We start from the raw sequence: 17966 nt of genomic DNA, 5'->3' as shown, positions 1-17966 counted from the left end.
AAATATTACTCTCTCTCTCTCTCTCAATATATATATGTATATATATATATATTCCATACTATAATCTACTGTTGTCTCCATCTTACCAGATCAAATGAAGTAGAGAAACCTTATCTCCCTTTACATTCCTTTTGATTATTCCTGCTTATAATGTAATTATCTTAAATACTTCTTCTATGTACATTTAGAATTATATCAGATAATATTACAATCTTTGTTTCAACCATCAAACAATTTAGAGAGTTCAATAGGAGAAACACCTATTATTTTTCCCATTTTTTGTCTTGTCTTATTTCTGTTTCTTCATGCTTCAATTTTTTTTGTATTATTTCTCTTCTGTTTATATTTTTCAACCATTCGTTTGTGGTAAGTCTTCTCACAAGAAATTTTGTTGGTTTTCTTTCATTTGAGAATATCTTCATTTCTCCTTCATTCCTAAAGCATAGTTTTGTCAAATATAGAATTCGTGGTTGAAATATTTTTCTTTTCATTATTTGAAAAATATTGTGTCATTTCCTTCTGGTTTCTTTTTTTTGTGATAAGAAATAGCTTTCATTTGAATTTTTTCCCCTTATAGATGTCTCCCCCTCATTGGTTGCTTTCAATATTTTTTTTTCTGTATTTAATTTTCAGAAGTTCAATTATGATACATCTTATCATGGATTGCCTTGTATTTTTCCTATTTGGGTTTTGTTCATCTTCTTGAATCTGTAGATTATGGCTTTCACTAATTATATAAAGTCTTCAGCTATTATTTCAAATAGCTTTTTATTTCTGCCTTCTTTATACTATCCTTCAGTGAACCCAATGAAAGAAATGTTAAATTATTGCTCTAGCCCCACAGGTCCCTGAGGTTCTGATCATGTTTTTAGAGATTTTTGTTTGTTTTTTTGTCATTATTATTTAATCTACTTTATCTCTATTGTTCAGGTGGGCAATTTCTATTGTCTTGGTTTTTAGCTCACTAATCTTTTACTCAGCCCTATTAATTTTGTCACTGAGCATATCAACTGAGTTTATGTATTGATTATTTCATTTTTCATTTAAAAATTTTGGTCTGATTCCTTTTCATATATTGTGTTAACGTGTTGAGAATTTCTATTTCTTTGCTTCATCTATTATTTACTATTTATTTCTTGTATATGCTTAATTATGTATTGCAACATTTTTATCATGATTGTTTGAAAATATTTGTCAGATAACTCTAATATTTCTGACATTTCAGTGTTACCATCTTTTTTTTTAAATTCAGTTCAAGGTCTTTTTGATTCTTGGTATGATGTGTAATTTTTGTTTGAAAACAGGGCAGTTTCATATTATGTTATGAGACACTGAATCTATGTAAGCCTTCTCTTTTTGCTGAATTTCTCTGACACCACTCCATCATGGAAAGGGGTGAGTTGCCTTGCTACTGTCAGGGTGAAGTAGAAGTTTATGTTTCCTAGTCAGGATCTGTTGACACCTGTAGAAAGGACTTCTCGTTTTTGGGTAGGGATGGGACTTCCAGATTACTACATGTTCTATACTGACATTGTAATGAGAGTGACCTCAATATACCTGAGTGATAATTAAAATATTGACTCTTCACTAGGTGACCACTGATGCCAGCTAAGCTGAGACAGAGAGATATGTCATTCCTGTACAGTCAGGTTGGAAGTCCAGTATCTCAATGTTATTTCCACTGACACCATTGGTAGGAGGTTTAGCTTCATAAACTAAAGTCAGTGGAGTTGACTATCCCAGTGTATTATCTATTCTTCTCTGATACTAACTTAGCAGAGATTTGGGGATGCTTCATAACAGCCTCAGGAGGGTAAAAGGTTTCTCCACTTAACCTTAGCTAGTATGGATGGTGGTGAGGCCATAGTTTTTGTTTGTTTGTTTGTTTTGTTTTTTTTCCTGTGGTCTTTGATTGGAATTGAGTAGGTACTGTCCAGAATTTTTCTGTCTTGCTAGACTATCACTTTCTTGGTCATTGGCTAGAGAGATGTGGCTTCCCTTATTTTGTTTTTTGTTGTTGCTGTTGTTGTTGTTGCTTTTTAAAAACTTGTTTTATAGTCTCTATTGGCATTTCTAGGTTACTCCTTCTTCAGCTCCAAATCTAGAATATGTAAGGCAAAAACAAAACACAGAAAGCTCACCACTGTGTTATTCCTTACATCTCAAGTTTTTTAGGCAGTCATTTTCTTTTCTTTATCTTTCATAAGCTTCTTAAGTTTTTTGTATGTATAATACCCAAATATTTTGGCCATATGTTGTAGACAAAATAGGAAAATATACATCTACTCTATTTTTCTGAAAGGAGAGATACAAAGCAAATTCATTGTTAAGCATAAGACCAAACTTTACCATATAACAGAAAATTATAACCATTAGAATTTAGATTAGAAATTCTTTCTGTAATCTCATGAAATTTCAAACTGAATAGAATAAAATGGAATTAAATCAATTCAAAATAGACTAAAGAATTAAACATAAGACCTGAAATTGTAAAACCACTAGAAACAAACATAAGAGAAAAGCCCCATGATACTGGTCTTGGCAAAGCTTTTCTGCATGTAACCCCAGAAGCACAATCAACAAAAGCCAAAATAGAAAAACAAATTACATCAAACTAAGAATTTTCTGCACAGCCAAGGAAAGAAGCAACAGAGTGAAGAGGCGACCTACAGAATGAGAGAAAACATTTTCTAGCCAAATATCAGATAAGGAGTTAATGTCCAAAATATATAAAGAACACAATTCAATAAAAAGAAAATAGATAACCAGATTTTAAAGTGGTAAAATGACCTGTTTAGATATTTATCAAAAGAAGACTTACAGAGGGCCACAGTTATATGATAAGCAGTTGAACACCACTAATCTTAAGGAACACGCAAATTAAAACCACAATAAAATATCACCTCACACCTGTTAAGATGGATATTATCAAAAGGATGAACTATAACAAGTGGTAGAAAAGATATCAAGACAAGAGAAACCCTTGTACACTGTCGGTATAAATGTAAGTAACTGTAGCCATTATGTAAAAGAGTATGGAGGTTCCTCCAAAATTTAAAAATGGATCCACTGTATCATCCAGCAATCCCCCTTCTGGATATATATAAAAAGATATGAAATAAGTAGGTCAAAGAGATATTTGCACTCCCAAGTTAATTACAGTATTATTTAGAATAACCAAGATATGAATTAACCTGTGTCCATCAAGAGATGAATGGATAAAGAAAATGTGTTGTAGATGCCCAAGAGAATATAATACAACCTTAAAACAGAAGAAAATCCTGTAATTTCTGACAACACGGATGAACCTGAAGGGCATTTTAAGTAAAATATGCCAGGCACAGAAAGACCAATATCACATGATCCCACTCACATATGGAATCTACAGAAGTGGAACTTATAGAAATCGAGTGTAAAACGGTGCTTTCCAGAGACCAGGGAATGAGGGTATTGTGAAAAAGTTGGTTCAAATTTTAGTTAAACAAGAGGAATAAGTTCGAGAAATCTATCATTATGTCATGGTGACTACAGTAAATAACAATATATTGTATACTTCAAAATTGCTAAGAGAGTACATTTTAAGTTTTCTCACCACAAAAAATGTAAGGTAATGCATATATTAAATAACTCACTTTAGCTATTCCACCATAAATATATCAAAATATTATATTTTAAACCAAAAATAGACACAATTATGACTTGTCAATTAAAACAGAAATTTAAATAATTGAGAGTATTTGAAACAGAAGATGACAAAGTTAAAAACACTTAGAAAAAGGGTTAAGAAATAATTGTATTGACAGTATATAAAACATTGTGATAATTTATCGCTGTGAGTTACATCCAGTACAAAATTTTGCTTGACTCTTAGTAGAAGGCATGGTATTTAATCAAAAATAGGAAGAGAGAGAGAGAGAAAGAGAGAGAGAAAAAAGGAAGGAAGGAAGGAAGGAAGGAAGGAAGGAAGGAGGGAGGGAGGAAGGAGGGAGGGAAGGAGGGAGGGAGGGAAGGAGGGAGGGAAGGAGGGAGGAAGGAGGGAGGGAAGGAGGGAGGGAAGGAGGGAGGGAGGGAGGCAGGGAAAGAAACAGAAAGAAGAAAGGAAGGAAGGAAGGAAGGAAAGAAGGAAAGAAGGAAGGGGGAGAAGAGAAAGAGAAAGAAAGAAAGAAAGAAAGAAAGAAAGAAAAGAAAGAGAAAAAGAAAGAAAAGAAAGGAGAAAAAAAGAAAGAAGTCAGAAAAATTTTCCTACAAGACTATCTTCAGTCAGATACCTTCAAAACTTCCAAGTGGACATGATAGAGAATGAGACCTCTACATATCGATTTTGAAATATGATTATTCTCTTATGTTTCTGTGATTCATCTAAGGAATATAATTTAAGAAAGTATATATAAGAAGGTTGGTTTCATTTTTAAAGCATGACAATATAAATTACGCCCTAAAATGAGTTACAAGTTACTGGCTGTAATTCACAAAAAGGTTAGGCAAATGAGGCAATTTTCAGTAACTTGGAAAAGTTACTAAAGTTACTAGCTCTCTAGCTAGTACAGAGGTGACACTGGGCGTTAGATTCATCCCAACTAACTCAAGAGCAATTTGCTCTTACTCCATGCAGTGCTATGATGATTTCAAGGACTATAGGAAGGAAAAGTGGACATTTCAGTTTTTTTGGACAAGGAAGGGAGGAAGGAGGACAAGTAAATTACAAATCAGATACAGGCTCAACGAGATTAAAACATAAATGCTGACCACAGTTAGTTTTTATTTACAAATGTATATTAATGTTATAAGAAGTTAAATGCTTAGAAAAATGTATAACTAATATAGAAAGTACCCATAATCCTACCACCCATATTTAATAAGTTTATTTCAGAAATAAATATTAAAAATAGATCTAAGGAACATTCTACCCTTTCCACATTCGAAACATTCTCTAAATTTTTATATGTACTTCTTGTTATGCTTTTTCTTTCATATGCCTGAATCTATTAACTATATATGGTGTTATCTTATGAGTTTTTAAGTTTTAGATTTTCTGTAACATATATATTACTGCATATATTATTCTGAAATATGTTTTCCCCCAAATTAAGTTTTTGAGGTTCATTTATGTTGACATGCATAGCTCTAAGTCATTCTCTTTAACTGCACTGTAGTTTTCAATTATATGATTATACCACTATTCATCTGTTCTACTAATTGATGAATGTTTGACTTGTTCCTTATTAAAATTTTTATATCACAATAAGTTAATATTTTTGTACAGATCTTTCTTTTTAACATGAAGAAAAGGCTTTCTTGAGTATATGTGGAAAGAGAATTACTGAGCATAGAGTACACAGACTTTAACTCTTTTTAGTATTTCCAAATTAAGTTCTAAAGCACTGTTACAATTCACTTTTATCAGTAGGATTTGAGAGTTCTTGCTGATCATGATCAAAAATAATTGGCATCCGCATATCTACAACTATCTGATCTTTGACAAACCTGACAAAAACAAGAAATGGGGAAAGGATTCCCTATTTAATAAATGGTGCTGGGAAAACTGGCCAGCCATATGTAGAAAGCTGAAACTGGATCCCTTCCTTACACCTTATACAAAAATTAATTCAAGATGGATTAAAGACTTAAATGTTAGACCTAAAACCATTAAAATCCTACAAGAAAACCTAGGCAATACCATTCAGGACATAGGCGTGGGTAAGGACTTCATGTCTAAAACACCAAAAGCAATGGCAACAAAAGCCAAAATTGACAAATGGGATCTAATTAAACTATAGAGCTTCTGCACAGCAAAAGAAACTACCATCAGAGTGAACAGGCAACCTACAGAATGGGAGAAAATTTTTGCAACCTACTCATCTGACAAAGGGCTAATATCCAGAATCTACAATGAACTCAAACAAATTTACAAGAAAAAAACAAACAACCCCATCAAAAAGTGGGCAAAGGACATGAACAGACACTTCTCAAAAGAAGACATTTATGCAGCCAAAAAACACATGAAGAAATGCTCATCATCACTGGCCATCAGAGAAATGCAAATCAAAACCACAATGAGATACCATCTCACACCAGTTAGAATGGCCATCATTAAAAAAGCAGGAAACAACAGGTGCTGAAGAGGATGTGGAGAAATAGGAACACTTTTACACTGTTGGTGGGACTGTAAACTAGTTCAACCATTGTGGAAGTCAGTGTGGCAATTCCTCAGGGATCTAGAACTAGAAATATCATTTGACCCAGCCATCCCATTACTGGGTATATACCCAAAGGACTATAAATCATGCTGCTATAAAGACACATGCACACGTATGTTTATTGCGGCACTATTCACAATAGCAAAGACTTGGAACCAACCCAAATGTCCAACAACGATAGACTGGATTAAGAAAATGTGGCACATATACACCACGGAATACTATGCAGCCATAAAAAATGATGAGTTCGTGTCCTTTGTAGGGACATGGATGAAACTGGAAAACATCATTCTCAGTAAACTATCGCAAGGACAAAAAACCAAACACCGCATGTTCTCACTCACAGGTGGGAATTGAACAATGAGAACTCATGGTCACAGGAAGGGGAACATCACACTCCGGGGACTGTTGTGGGGTGGGGGGATGGGGGAGGGACAGCATTAGGAGATATACCTAATGCTAAATGACAAGTTAATGGGTACAGGAAATCAACATGGCACATGGATACATATGTAACAAACCTGCACATTGTGCACATGTACCCTAAAACCTAAATTATAATAAAAAAATAAAAAAATAAAAAATAAAAAAACAAAAATAATTGGCATCATGTTATTAAAAATGTATGTAAAATATTCTAATATTGTTTTTAAATTAATATTGTTGATTATTACAATATTTTGTACATCTACAAATTTTTAGAATGTTATATTTTTAGAGAATGTTAAGAATTCACATCTTCTGACTTAAGTTCCCATATTTAGCCTTCTTTTCTATTAGTCTTCTTTTGACTTATAAATCTTATTTATTTATTTAATGTAATTATTAATACTAAGTTAGCTATATGCATTGTAGTGCTCTTCCCCCAAGTTGTCAATGTTCTTACATTTTATTTGCCTAAATATTTTTCTAGTCCAATGCCATATGTGAACTTCTATACGTTTTCCATAATTTTATTTCTGTTTTGAAATAATTAAAAATATAGAAACATTAATGAAAAATTTCAGAGAACTCACAATCCCTTAGCCCAGATGCATTTGTTGATCTCTCTTTTTCTCTCTCTCATACATAGTCACACACACATATACACATACTTTAAAACCTTCTGATCCCTTTTAGGTTAGGTTTTATTAATATATATCACACACTTTTAGGCTAAACTCCACTCCAAATTTTTATTATTTTGCATTATGACCAACAATATATAAGAGTCACTTGTCAACACAGTCTTACCAACAGAAATGACTGTCAAGCTTTTGAACCTGATGAGTGAGAAATGATATTTCAATACAGTCTTTTTAAAGTTGTTTTTAAATTTCAACTTTTATTTTAGATTCAGGGGGTACATGTGCACATTTGTTGTATGGGTATATCGCATGATGCTGAGATTTGGGATATAATGTTCCCATCACCCACATAGTAAGCATAGTACCCAACAGTTAGTTTCTCAGTCCTTGTCCTCCTCCGACCCTCCTCAGTCTTGTAATCCTCAGGGTATGTTGTTGCCATCATTATGTTCATGTGTGTCCAAAGTTTATCTCTTATTTGCAAGTGACAACATGCTGAATTCAGTTTTCTGTTCCTGCATTAATTTGCTTAGGTAATGACCTGCAGCTTCATCATTGCTGCTGCAAAGGCCATGACTGCATTGCTTTTTTTGGCTGTGTAATATTCCATGGTACATATGTACCACATTTTCTTTGTCCAGGCCACTCTTGATAGGCAACTAGGTTGTTTTCATGTTTTTGCTATTGTGGATAGTACTGAAATGAACATAAGAGTGCATGTGTCTTTTTGGTATAATATTTTTAAATATATACCCAGAAATGACATTGCCAAGTTGAAAGATAGCTCTATTTTTAGTTCTTTGATAAATCCCCAAACTTCTTCCCATAGTGGCTGAACTAATTTACATTTCCACCATTAGTGTAAAAGCATTCTCTTTATTCTGCAGCCTCCCCAAATTCGACTGTTTTTTTGCCTTTTTAGTAAGAACCACTCTGGTGTGAGATGGTATCTAATTGCAGTTTTGATTTGCACTTATCTGATGGTTAGTGATGTTGAGCATTTTGTATATGTCTGTTGGCTGCTTGTATGTCTTCTTTTCAGAAATGTCTGTTTATGTCTTTTATCCAGTTTTAATTGAGTTTTTTGTCAATATTTCAGGGTTTTTTTTTTCAATTGTTTTTGAGTACTTAGTTTTAAACTCTTCCCCATAACCAATTAATACCCATTATGGTTTCTCCTAGTTTTTTCTCTGGATTCTTACACTTTAGGTATTTCGTTTAAATCTTTAATCCATAATGAGTTATTTTTTGTATGTGTATACGATGAAAGGTAGAAGTCAAGTTTCATCCTTCTGCATATAGCTAGCCAGCTAACCCAGCAGCATGATTAAAAAAAATTAGCCAGGCGTGGTGGCGGGCACCTGTAGTCCCAGCTACTCGGGAGGCTGAGGCAGGAGAATGGCGTGAACCTGGGAAGCGGAGCTTGCAGTGAGCCGAGATTGTGCCACTGCACTCCAGCCTGGGTGACAGAGTAAGACTCTGTCTCAAAAAAAAAAAAAAGAAAAGAAAAGAAAATCCTTTCCTCATGGCTTATTTTTGTCAACTTTGTCAAAGATGAGATAGCCATTGGGGTATGTCTTTATTTCTGTGTTCTCTGTTCTGTTCCATTAGTTTAGGTTTCTACTTTTGCACCAATACTATGCTGTTTTAGTTTCTGTAGCCTTATAGTATAGTTCAAAATCAGGCAATGTGATGTCTCTGGCTTTGTTCTCTTTGCTTACAATTTATTTGGCTATTTGGGCTCATTTTTGATTCCATATGAATTTTAGAACAGTTTTTTTTTAATTCTGTAAAAAATGTCATTGTTAGTTTGATAAAAATAGTGTTGAAGCTGTAGATTGGTTTGGGCAGTATGACTGTTTTAACAATATTAATTCTTTCAATCCATGAGCATGCAATGTTTTTCCATATTTTTGTGTCATCTATGATTTCTTTCAGCAGCGTTTTGTAGCTCTTATAGAAATATGTCAACTCCTCTGTTACATATATATCTCCTTGGTTAGGTATTTGTGTGTGTGTGTGTGTGTGTGCCTTGAAAATAGCATTGTGTTCCTGATTTGGCTCTCAGCCTGAACGTTTTTGGTGTATGGAAGTGCTACGTTGGGGGGGTTGCAAGATGGCAACTAAGTGCAGACAAGTAGAACAGCTCTCAAGAAGAAACTGAGATGACTGGTGTGCTTTCAACAGATCTTCAGAGGGAAAGTGGTGAGAGTGGAAAGAGGGAGGACACAGAAGCTGGGCTGAAGGGAGAGAAAGCTGGGAACATATTATGGGGCTATCACACACCATGACTCACTTTGGACCACAACAGCTCAAGGGTAACAGGTGAGTTGAACTGGCAAGAAGCAACCCATTCTCACTATGGGCCTCTGGAACCCCAGCAGGAGGGAACTCCTCGACCACCACAGATACTCAAGGTGGCAGGGGGAGCTGTTTAGGGAAGTGGTAAAGGCAGCAAGCCAACTGAGGTGGGCCCCAGAAGGTTTAGAGAGAGAGCATTGGTAGTGAAGCATGGCTAGAGGGATGGCTCAACTTGCTCCCATAAGAGAGCCCTAGGGGATCTGTCGGACCTGACCTCTGCAGAGTGGTTTACATCATCAGACTAAGCTTGTCCAACCTGAGCACCCCTTGGTCTGCTGGCCCCAGCCTAGCCACATCTGCTTGCAGGGCACTCTTGGGTGCCCTGGGGCCTGCACCATAGCTTCTCTGCCAGTGAACTTCACCTGACTGGTGGAGAGCTCTAACAAGGCAGCCCCTATGGCCACACACCATCCCATATGTTCCCTTCCCATACTGCAGCTTCTCCAAGGCCCACAGAAGCTCCCCATATTGCTATAGTGGTGCTTGTCTGCACAGGCAGGTTTTGCTTTACTTGTCCCTCCAGCATGTGGTAGTGAAGTCTGCTCCCCTTCCCCTACCAAGCATCATTGCAGAGGGACTCTTGGAGGGCACAGAGCCAGCAAGCCCCACTCCTGCAAGCACCTCACCCTTCCACTAACATTGCCCAGAAAATAGTGGATCCTCTCACACCCTGAGCGATTACTTCTGCTTGCTGGAAACAGAGATGGCACTCAGCCCTGTGTCTGCCAGCACTCTGCCCCCAAGTCAACAACACCTCCAGAGCAACCACTCACACAGTCTCCAGCAGTAGACCCCTGCCCCCTTCAGCTGTGTTGCCTCCACCACTGTGGTGAGTGCCCACAGAAAGGGAGGTACTCTAGCATACAGTATTGCATTGCTACAGCTGCTGCACCTCAGACACCCCAGTGCAGTGGATTACAAACCACAAGGAGCCAGAGGCTAAAGCTGGGGCCCAATACAAGTCCCCCAGAATTATAGTATGCAGTCCAGGAGTTGGGAGCTGAATTTGCCCCACTGAAATCTCCCAGAAATGAAGCTAGTTGGCTAAATCCACCTTACACCACAGTCAAACACTCAAGATCATCAAATAGGATTTAAAAAAAACCAAAACCATCCAAAGATCAGCAGCCTCAAAGATTGAAGGCAGATAAGCCCACAAAGATGAGAAAGAATCAATGCAAGAACACTGAAAACTCAAAAGGTCAGTGTTCCTTCTTTCCTCCAAATGACCACAACACCTCTCCAGCAAGGGTTCTGAACCAGGCTGAGATGGCTGAAATGACAGAAATATAATTCAGAATCTGAATAGAAATGAAAATCATTGAGCTAAGGAAGTACATTGAAACCCAATTCTTGGAAGCTGAAAATCAATAAAACAATGCAGGAGTTAACAGATGAAATAGCCAGTATAGAAAAGAATGTAACCAACCTGACATAGCTGAAAAATCACCCCACAAGACTTTCATAGTGCAATCACAAGTATTAACAGAATAGACATAGTGGAAGAAAGATCTCAGAGTTTGAAAACTGGCTTTCTGAAATAAGACAGGCAGACAAACATAGAAAAAAATGAAAAGGAAGGAACCACACCTCAGAGAAATATAGGATTATGTAAAGAGACTGAATCCACAACTGATTATCGTCCTTGAATGACATGGGGAGAATAGAAACAACCTGGAATGCATATTTCAGGATATCATCCATGAGAACTTCCCCAACCTATCTAGAGAGGTCAACACTCATATTCAAGTAATTCAGAGAACCCCAGTAAGATAATTTACAAGAAGATTATCCTCTGAGACACACAACTATCAGATTTTCCAAGGTCAAAATGAAAGAAAAAAATTTAAAGGTAGTTTGAGAGAAACGGCAGGTCACTTACAAAGGGAAGTCCATCAAATTAACAGCAGACCTCTCAGCTGAAACCCTGCAAGCCAAAAAAGATGGGAGGACAATATTGAACATACTTAAAGAAAATAATTTCCAATCCAAAATTTCATATCTGGTGAAACTAAACTTCATAAATAAGGGAGAAACAAGGTCATTTTAAAGAAGCAAATGCTGAAGGAATTTGTAACCACCAGACCTGCCATGCAAGAGCTCCTACAGGAAGCACTAAATGTGGAAAGGAAAGACTGTTAACACCCACTACAAAAACAAACTGAAGCACACAGATGAGTGACACTATAAAGCAACCACATAAACAAGTCTGCAAAATAATCAGCTGACATCATTATGACTGGATCAAATCCACACATATCAATACTAACCTTAAGTGCATATGGGCTAAATGCCCCAATTAAAGGACAGAGTGGCAATCTGGATAAAGAACTGAGACCCACTGGTATGCTGTCTTGCAAGAGACCCATCTCATATGCATTACACACATTGGCTCAAAATAAAGGGATGAAGAAAAATCTATTCAGAAAACAGAAAAAAAGCAGGAGTTGCAATCCTAGTTTCTGAGAAAACATAAGTTAAACCAACCAAGATCTAAAAGACAAAGAAAGGCATTACATAATAGTAAAGAATTCAACAAGAAGATCTAACTAAAAGAGATATTTTCACTTATTTTCCTATATGGATGCCTTTTATTTCTTTCTCTTTCCTGACTTTGCTGGCCAGGACTTCCAGTACTATGTTGAAGAGGAGTGGTGAGAGTGAGCATCCTTGTTTTGTTCCAGTTCTCAAGAGGAATACTGCCAGCTTTTGCCCATTTAGTGTGATGTGTCAACACAGTCTAACACTTACTTTAGTATGAATGAAGTGAAACATGTTTTCACATTTTTGAAGGTGATTTTGTGTTTATTTTGTAAATTGTCTGCTAATGTTTTCTACCTAATTTTCTTCATGATTATAATAGTTTTTTCCTCTCAATATTTTTTCAGTGTTAGGAATATTAGCCTTTATATTACATATATCACAAATATATTATCCCCATTGGTAATTGTCTTATGACATTCATAAGTTGTTTTTATTTTGGTCATGCAAAATGTTTGAGATTTTGGAACACAATTTATTACTGTTTTCTTTAATTGTATGTGAATTTTCAGCCTTATTTAGAGAACATTTTTAATATTTCAAATTCTGTTTTCTAATAATTTGAAATACTACCTCTATTAGTTTTCTAGAGCTGCTGTAACAAAATATCACAGAATAGTTGGATCAAACAACAGAAATTTATTTTATCACAGTTCTGGAGGCCAGAATGCCAAGAGTAAGCAACCAGCTGAATTGGTTTCTCTCTGGGTCTCTATCTTTGCAGTTGGCTTACAGATGACCATCTTCTTGTGTCCTCAAGCATCTTTCCTCTGTACAGACATGGCCCTGTTGTCTCTTCATCCAAACTTCCTTTGTAGTATACTTTAAACATTGATGGTGTTAGCCAAACTTCATGATTTTCCTTTTTAAAAGTGTCTTCATAGATAGCATTGTCTCTATTTTTTCTATGAAATTTGGTATTAATTAGATCTGGAAATAAAAATCTTACTGACAGTTTTATGAAGTTCTTATTAAATTTATAACTTAGTGAAAACTTAAATGTTTTGACCAAAAGCAGTTGCGTTTTTATTTCTTCAAGTCTACCTTTGTGTCTTTAGAAATGATTTAGTTTATTCATATAGATTTCAAAATATCTAGTTAAGCTTTTTCCTAAGAATTTTATAGTTTTGTTTATTTTTCAATGGAGTCTTCTCTTTCATTGTATCTTTTAAGTGGTTATTATTATAAATTTTTTCATGTTAACTTTATATTCTATTCTCCTGTTGAATTATCTTATTGTTTTAGCCTTTTTAATCCTCTATGTATTTCCAGATATTCATTTGTATCATCTTCAAGTTAAAAAAATTATTTCAATTCTTATTTCTTCATTTTTTATACCCACTAACTACAGTGAGTAATATCTGTAGTACAATATTAAATATAACCGGAGATTTAGGACATCTTTGTCTTGTCCCTAACCATAGTGAGAATGGCTCTAGTGTTTTTCTATTAAGTAGAATGCTGGATTTAAAATTGAGATATATACATACATTTTATATAAGGAAGCAGCCACTTATTCTTACTTTCCAAAAATCTTAATGAGTAATAAGTGTTGAACAAAGTGAGAATATTTTTTACAGGCTTTAGGAAGATATACTTTTCTCCTTAGAAATATTAGTATATTATGGCCGGGCGCGGTGGCTCACGCTTGTAATCCCAGCACTTTGGGAGGCCGAGGCGGGTGGATCACGAGGTCAGGAGATCGAGACCACGGTGAAACTCCGTCTCTACTAAAAATACAAAAAATTAGCCAGGCGTGGTGGCGGGCGCCTGTAGTCCCAGCTACTGGGAGAGGCTGAGGCAGGAGAATGGCATGAACCTGGGAGGCGGAGCTTGCAGTGAACCGAGATTGCGCCACTGCACTCCAGCCTGGGTGACAGAGCGAGACTCCGTCTCAAAAAAAAAAAAAAAAAAAAAAAAGAAATATTAGTATATTATATTAAAATATTTCATATTATTGAAATATCTTTGCATTTTTATATGAACACACTTCATGTTGTATTTTCTCATTATTATGATTGATTCTGTTTATAAACATTTTATTAAAATATTTTCATCAATATTTATGTATATTGGTCTGCATTTCTGTGCCAACTTTATTATCTTTAATTATAAATTTTATACTTAATATCATGTGGAAGTTTCATTTTCTTTTCTCTAACACAATTTGTGTACTATTAACACTTTCTTATCTCTAAAATTTTGGCTTTATGGAAGGTAAAACAATTCGAGGCTTTGTGGATATGTGCACCCAACTCTGCCTCTGTTTTTAATTATTGAGTAGGGTGTTCCTTTATACATTTTCTTATTTAGTTTTCTGTGTAAACTTATGTACTTAAACCGTTCATCTCCATTGAAGTCATTTTTGTCAACTGTATCCTCCTATGGAGTAATACACATAACCTATGTTTTAAGTTTATTTGTGTAGTGTGGTGCAAAATTATGTTACGCTTTTTTAAACATATTTATTTTGGGTACCTCATAGTTTATTCTTCATTTATGACTTTTTTCTCTGTCTTCCTTAGATTAATTAGTTCTCATTTTATTTCTTACTGTTTCATGTATTTCATATCAGAGTTTTTAAATTCTGTGTATTAGCTTTTTTGAAAAGTCTAAATGCTCATTTAACTACTTTAAATATTGATTAAGTGTTTTCATTTTCCTCAACTTTGTGAATGGTTTGGGTAGGGTTTTTATTGCATTTTCTGTTTTCTTCTTGTAGTATTTCATATGGATTTTGATTCTTTCTTTTCCTAGGCATTTCTTTGACACTGTTGCAAGTCCAAAAGTATCCATAGAGGTGTAAATCCAGTTGGCATGTGTGATTGTCTGAAAGATATATTTACAAAAATAGTATCATATGGAGTTTAAGAATCAATAGACATTATAATCATTTCTAATGATATTTTAATTGACAAGTCATATATTTATTTTCATTATTTTAACTATTATTTTAACTTGTTTGGAGTATTGCTGGAAAAGTTAACGCACCCTGCCAAAGTTGCTAATGTTTCTTGTGCTGTCACACATACTATGTGCTATATAATGAAGTGAAATGTAGTGTACGTATGAGTGTGTGTGTGTAGAGACAGACAGACAAACACACACACACATACACACACACACAGAGAGAGAGAATTATATAATTTAAAAACTCTCTATTGGTTTCTTAGCGAAAGCCTTTTGAGGCCCCAAATCTCCCAAACTCCCATTCTTTTCAAAGGGCCAGTAAAAAGAAAAACATCCTATAGAAAGGGAAAGGGGTGAAGGGCAGGGTCTCTCTTCAGTTTATACAAAGTCATGGTGCTTCTAAATCAGACCTAGCACATGCTTGACTTTCTATGAGATAACAAGAAGACAGTGAGCTATGTACTTGCTGACTCTTTTCTTTAAAAGACCTGTTCTAGACTGGTCATGGTGGCTCACACCTGTAATCCCAGTATTTTGGGAGGCGGAGGTGGGTGGATCACCTGAGGTTGAGAGTTCGAGACCAGCCTGACCCATATGGAGGAACGCCATCTCTACTAAAAATACAAAATTAGCCGGGCGTGATGATGCATGCCAGTAATTCCAGCTACTTGGGAGGCTGAGGCGGGAGAATCACTTCTACCCAGGAGGCAGAGGTTGCCTTGACCCAAGATCGTGCCATTGCGCTCCAGCCTGGGCAACAAGAGTTAAACTCCGTCTCAAAAAAAAAAAAAAAATCTGTTCTACACTGAACCACACTGGTTGATGTCTGCTAGAGTCTTTTTTTCAGACAGTTTGACATCCTGGGATTCACTCAGCTCTCCTGGTGCCAATTCAATTGTAAATTATTATTTGTTGTGCTGGCAGGTCACTAGGTGTGCCAATGACCATATGTTTGCTAAATCACTGTATATGGGTCACAGACAAGCCTGACTGAAAAAGTCACTTGGCTACATTAGTGGAGGCAATGTGTGCTTTCAGAGAGTGAAATGAGCCGATGTCAAGAGCAAACTTTGAACAGCAGGATATTGTTGACAAATGAGATCCTGTTAGTCTCTGAAATCTGACACTAGTGGAAACATATTATGCTTTTATTTCCTTTAAAAAATATATACACAATAATGATCAGATGATCTTACTTTCTAGTTTCTGAATGGTTTTAACATAAACCGTAGTTGACCTCTACAACAAATCCTAGTTGAAGAAGATATATGCTAATTGGCATTAGCAACTTTTAGTAAAATGATTCTTGACATGTTGGATTGCTATTTATCTTTACAGACATCTTTGAGAAAAGTTTGTTAAAATATGTACATAGAAGCTCAGGTTAAATATACTTCAATGGAAAATAATTTTTAAGAACTTGAGTAGATAGATTTTAGGAAAGAAAGTGTTGTTGCTGAGTGTAATTGGATTGTATCTGTTATCTATAGCAAACCCACCAAGAATTTTAGGAAAAATAATGCATTATCAATTATGTCACTGTACTAATTCTTTCAAGCATATGCAATCTATTATTTTTTAAAAGCTGCTTGCTATAAAGTATCTAAATATTAATATCTCTACCATAAGTTCACTCCAAAATTTATTTGCTGTAGAACTATTCATTGTGGAATACATATGCTAGGATATTGCTGAGTTTAATGGTGCCTCACTTCTGAAAGATTTAACCTAAGCTGACACATTCCTAAAACCTTCCTGTTAAGTATGTAAGTTACCATCTATTTCTTATAGTTCTCTTTTTTCCCCAATTTGTTAAACACACCCATGAATGTATAACTGATTAATCTCTGTTGAAGAGGGTTTTATTTTTCTTTTCTGCAACAGGGATGATCATATTTCAGAAAAGAAGAAATTATGCTTTAAAGCAGATCAATAACTTTTGTACCTGAATAAGGCACCCCCAAAATGGAAAACACTCACAAAAGTTATCGTGGCTCTGAGGAGGTTAAATTTGGTTCCTCAGTAAAGGGAGGCGGTAAGCCCAGAGCAGCTTCATGGGTAAAGCAAGAATAACTGTTATGTGGAAGCTGTTAGCCTGACAGTAGATTGCTATCTAGGGATTTTCACTCTCTGCTATGTTCCCTCTCACACTGTGTGAGAAATGGCAGTGGGAGATATTTTAGTTAAGATATAAAAGAAGATATACATTTTGCACAGTTAAAGGCGTAGAAAATCAGTCAATTCTTTAAAAGCTCCTTGGAAAGCTCAAAGACTACATCGACTTTCCAAATGTTCTATTAGAAGTGTCCCAGATACAACTTATGGTCATATCTCCTCTGAGCTTGTTCTAGAATAAATGCAGTAGGAGTGCATCCTCCTGGCCTCAACAAGTTCAGGGTATTTCTTGTTTACTGATGATGAGATAAGCATGCTTATATGATATGTACCCTATCTCTTATTGTTCATATATCTTGGTTATGGAATGGTTGAAATTATGTCTTAAAATATAATTGTGTGAAATTTTTCAAGACCATTATGCAGATTATAAAAGTGACTCAGTTGACTGACGAAGGTGACTTTATAATTTATTGTCCAAATTTGAATGTTATGTTATAGAGAATGAAATAGGTAGCTATTAATAATTATGCCTAGAACTACTGTAGCAAACTGGGCCTTATCCAAAACAAAAACAAAAACAAGCTATGTGGTCAGCCATTCATAGGTAATGATTTAAATATGTATATTTTTATCAATAATAATTAGGTCTCAAAAATATCTATTAACCCTTACTAGCAAAGGATTTTCTAACTAAAGAGTCCTAACTGGGTGGGGCAAAGCTGGGAGGGTGAAGCTTTACTCTAAAAAGAGGTTTCATGCAGTAGTTTCATCC

This window comes from Nomascus leucogenys, chromosome 21 (assembly GCF_006542625.1).
Source record: "Nomascus leucogenys isolate Asia chromosome 21, Asia_NLE_v1, whole genome shotgun sequence".
Classification (NCBI taxonomy): domain Eukaryota; kingdom Metazoa; phylum Chordata; class Mammalia; order Primates; family Hylobatidae; genus Nomascus; species Nomascus leucogenys.
This window is presented reverse-complemented; position numbering follows the sequence as displayed.